This window comes from Coffea arabica, chromosome 11e (genome assembly GCF_036785885.1).
Source record: "Coffea arabica cultivar ET-39 chromosome 11e, Coffea Arabica ET-39 HiFi, whole genome shotgun sequence".
Taxonomy (NCBI): Eukaryota; Viridiplantae; Streptophyta; class Magnoliopsida; order Gentianales; family Rubiaceae; genus Coffea; species Coffea arabica.
In genome coordinates, this window is record NC_092331.1 from 18712699 (window position 1) to 18718147 (window position 5449).

Here is a 5449-nt window from a genome sequence, read left to right on the forward strand (position 1 = left end):
AAAAGTTGTCTAAAAGTAGTTGACCATGCACTATTTATATGAGACCAAAAAGTTCTTCTATTAATGTTTCCAATGGATAGAAGGCAGTTGAAGAGTCAACTAGCCGTTGGGAGTGTCGGACGTCCGGTACTCCTGTTTCTTGCGTCCGACAGTAGGCAGTGAGTTTGAGAGATTTTCTTCAATTCTTTCGAACGTCCAGTACCTCTAATGCTTGTCTCCGAAAGCAGATGGTGAAATTGAGAATTCTTCATCAATCCTTTTGGACGTCCGGTACCTCTAATGCTTTGTGTCCAAAGTGCAGCATAGTTTATCGAACGTCTGGTATCTTTGATGTATGCGTCCGAAAGAGGTCAATGAGCTAGGTAGAATATTTTAATTCTTTTGGACGTCCGGTAATAGTGTTTTTCATGAATCCGAAGTGCCGCGCACTTTATCGGACGTCCAGTCCTGTCTTCACAAGCGTTCGACAACTTTCAACTTCCTTTGTCTCTTTTCAATTACACTTGATCTTGAATCATATCTGTTTCATGACTGAGAATATTTCTTGAAGGGATATTAGTATCATCCAATTGTTTTGTAAACATCAAAAGCTAGGGACCAAGATTAACAACGTGCTCACTTGGAGCCATTCATTCAAGTCATTCATTCATTCATTCGCCAACCATTTTCTTTATCCCCCCGACATTAGAAAACGTTTGTAAGTGAAAACTCCTTCAGTGATCTTGTCATTCATTCATTGCTAACATTGCATTGAATTCACTAGCCAATTCTCCATCAGACTTCGTGGTAATACTCGAGTATACCAAACATTGTCCTAGGGTTACCAGCCGCCCGACCGAGTCCGTTTTCGGTTCAAGTCGACTGGCAACGAAGGGCAAGGGCCAGTTCAGCCAAAAGGCTTACATTCATGCACAAGTAGCATTCAATCATTTAATCATTGAAAATTTCACGTTCACTTAGGTCGAATATGATAAAGTACACACTCGCCTATCGAAAATTTATTTAACAATCATTAAAAAATATTTAACATTCAAGCAAACATTCACAACAATCCACATAGTCATTAGAAGCACAACATGCAAAGAACACTCACCAGTTTAAGCAAAATAACATCAAAAGTTTCCTTCCGGATTATGCCCTTGATCACCGACAAACCTTAAGAATAACCATGAGAAAATATTATGGTTCAACCATCCAAAATTTAGGTGAACCAAAGAAAATTCAAATAACTACTAGTACAAAGGTGCAGGAGTGAAAAGAGAATATTTAGACCCAATGGACATGAGTAACCAAGAATATCCTCATTCCAATCATAAACCAAGCTCAGAATGGTTTAACAACTCCAACTTAAAGTTGGAAATGAAAGTAATGACAGTTTTAGAAAAACAGAATTTTTTCAGTTTTGCGCGATGTTATTTGAAAAATCATATCTCAAGTTTCTTAAGTCCAAATTTATAAAATTTACACCGTTGGAAAATAGATTCAAAGAGTTACAATTTCTCAGAAGACACCTTTGCAAGATCCTGTCCACAAGTCAGTCAAAATCCAATCTCAAGTGGCTACTTTATCCAGTAAAAAGACAGAACAGACATGAAAATTTAGTCAACTTTAGAAAATCACAAATATTCATAGGAATTGAGAAAAATTCTGAAATTTTCACAGTAGAAAGTACTCTGAATCTAGTTTCAAATGCAATAAGCAGAACTCAATTTGGATATTTCTACACCACGATATGATAGATTTTTCAAGACTGCTTAGAGTCTCCCGCGGGAAAAATTTCAGCAGCACTTCCTTTGTGTTTACCAATTTTTCCAGCTATTTCAATGCTACACTTTCACCACAAGACAGCCCCAATCAAGTTCACAAGATATAGGATACATAGAATACTTATTTTAACCACAAAACTAGCTATAACCAACATATTCCTAAGTTGGAAATTAACCAAACCCTAGCAACAACTTCACAATCCCTCGCAAAACCATGAAATTACCATAAACATGCTTCTTTCAACTTCAGTCATAACATATCTTGCATAAATCTCAAGAAACAAGTAAAACGAGGTACTTTCTAGAAATTGTACCTCAAAACCCCAAGATAACAAGCAACTCAAGAGCTTTCTTCCCCAAATAACTCCACCAAAAGCTTCCCTCCAAGCTTAACTCAAGATTAATCGGTATGGATTAGGGTTAGTGTTTGGATTTTTCACAAATCAAGCAAGGAAATCAAGATGAAATTTAGAAGTTTTTCTCTATTCCTTTCCTCTCTAAGGTTCGGCCTTCATGGAGCAAGAAAGTGATGGTTTTTCTTCAATTTTTCCAAGATATATACAAAGACTAATCTTGGTCAACATTTGGTTTAATGGTTGACAAGTGTCACCGAACTATTTTGTCTTTCTTTTCCTTTTCTTTAGTCAATAATAGTGGCTGACTTAAGGGTTAATTTAGAGGAAATTAAATGAAATAAAAACAAGGAGATTAAGGTAAGAAAGTATTGGTCAAACGGTGTACTCAACCGGTAACAAACGGGAACGTCGGTTCAGGCCTATTTTCCTTAACTCCCTTGTACTTTTGTTTTAACTTATGATTTACTAACTTATTATTAGCACTTCTAATCACACACTTCCTCTTACCTAATACTCACTCTTATCCACCAAATTTAATGTACACATGTCACCAGTCGATCACACTACCAAAATGCACCAAAACCCTAACTTACTCTAACTTTAAAAGTAAAAGTAAAACTCTTGACTCAACTAATGAAATCACCATGAAATTTAGGGCTAGTAAATAGTTAAATAGTCAAAGTAAAGAACTATAGAAGGAAATATAAATTAATTTTTCAAAAATGGGAGAAAATTCTAAAAAAAATTTCGGGTTCTCACATCATTCATATATTTGGACAGTTCTTCACTTGATGTCCAAGTTGCCCGCATTTCAAGCATGCACCAATTATTCGATAACACACTTTGGTGTGAGTTTTGCCATAGATGTCACACTGGACAGCTATATCTTTTTTTTTTTTGCATTGTTTATTCGTTCTTTTCTTTTTTCTACGACTCATCATAGCAAGTTCATCTCCATCAATCTCTTTACGCTTCCCTTCGGTATTACGAGAGCTTCCTTCACCACTTTTAATTGGATTGCTTGGAATGTCTTGAGCGTAACTTGAATGGTTGACTGCACCAATTCACATTTCTTTCGCAACTTCTCCAGTCTCCTCTCCAATTCACATATTCTTGTTTAGTAACTTAGTTTTCTCTATATATTCTTGTTTCTATCATCGTTCTCAGTGCTTAGCTAATTTCTTTTGAAACTCTACTTCCTTTTGAAGAATCTCTATTTCTTTATGCATGTCAGACAAATTCATCATCTCACCATTTCACTTAAACACAAATGATAGCCTGCCAGGTAAATCAAAAGATCGAAATACTCATCGAAATGAGTAACTAATCACAATTGAAAACTCTAGCCGTATAACTCTTCTATTTTTTGCTCACAAGTCATCCAAGAAACATGAATCTTAGCTATTCCCTACTAAGGTAGATGAGAAATCTAAATACAAGTGCTTACTCCTACTCTTGGGTCTTCTAAAAAAGATCACTATCATCGGTTATACACATAACAAAGTATGGAATCATATTTCTTAAAACAAAAGTTTCACACCATAACTCATTTTTCATTAAACACTCACCTTCAAAACTTGCTCAAAACGAAACCATAACCTCTTACCCCTAATAGTGCCTTTTACCATTTTCCATCAGAGCCGCCATCCTAATTCTCTCAAAATTCGCATAGAAGTGTAGAACCCACATCCTTGTCTTCAGAATCTCCATACATAATCTAAAACTTAAAGAAAAATTGGAATTAAAGCCAGTTTCCTATGTGGACATCACAGAAGGGTAGAAAATAGACAAGAGTAGTCAAGCAAGAGTTAAAAATAAACTTAAAAGAAATACATATATAGTTGTAATCAAATCACAGCAAAATCAAGGAAACATAAAACAAGGCACACAAGTATAGGAGAAATAAAACAGGACTGCGATACTAGCACCTTAAACATTCATGATGACCGCAGAACTAGTCATCATTTATAGAAACCTTAGCCAAATATGTACGAGACTAGTCCATGATGGCACTCATTGATCCACTCTTCTTGATCGGTTCAATTTCAGGTCCAATACTAGAATCTTCCGTACCTTGATTTTTACCATCAAAACTTATCTCAAGTGCAATTGAAATATCAACCCTCCTCCTAGTACTCTCAACTTTTTGGTACTCGAGTACAAGAATCTGATATAAGATAATTCACAATTCGAGTCGGCCGGTCCCAAGAGTAAATCATCTACATTTGAGATTCCTACTTGACATAGATATCTTTTTTCCCTAAATACCATGATAAAGGCTTTATGCATTCATAATCCACAGTTTATGCTCAAGAAGAGCACTTAGTCTATTACATTCATTCACGTAATCAAGGTCATAATACCACTTGGCCCAAACTCACCCCACGTAGAGACCACGCGAGGCAGGTCTGATATCACTTGTGACGACCCACCTCTCCCTAATGCGTACCCAAGGGTTTGGTGGATTGCCTGCTCAACTTTCACTAGGACTTACGCACCACAAAATTACAAAACAATAACCTTAACAATAAGAAAATAGCAATTCCAACCTTAGATGTATACGATCGGGGACATCAAATGCCCAAACCATCCCTAAATATAGCCAGAGCTCCAAACATTCAAATTAAAACCAAGAAAATCTGATATGGAGTTAAGGAGTGCTCACGTGAGCAACTAACAAAATTAGAGAAAGATTCCATCTTCTCCAACTCTCACTCTCACTCTCACTCCCACGTTCTCGCCCAGTAAGCTTCCAAGAAAACATGCAAGTAAACTAGCAAGCATGATACAGTTCACAGTATATCAAGAAGCAAATCATATCCAAATAGATCATCACCTAATGTACGGTAAAGCAAATAAACCAGATAAATCATATAACAATGCACAATAAAGAACACGCTCATGTCAAAGGATATAGTTTGCTCTCAAGAGCAAGTTCCACAACAGCATGCCCAAGGTCCGTTGACACTTCATCAAGCAAATATAATGTCTGTAGACCACTACTTGTCTCTAGTCCCATTTCTACGATCACCACCCTGTAATGGGTCCGCACGTCAATCAGGTACACAGGGTTCGTCAATCTCCTCGACCAAGCCTTTTGCCGACTTGATTCGACCAACTAGCCACGAAGTTGGGCTTCGATTCCCAAATGTTCAAATATTCATGATCTGGATTTGGAACCCTAAATATTCAAGCATTCACGAGTGGAGTCATTGGCTATCACCCAACGCTCAATCATGTCACCATTAGAAACATTAGCGGTCACCTAACACTCCAGTATTCAAACATGTCACAAGTTCAAGTCACTGGTAAATAGATTAGGAAATT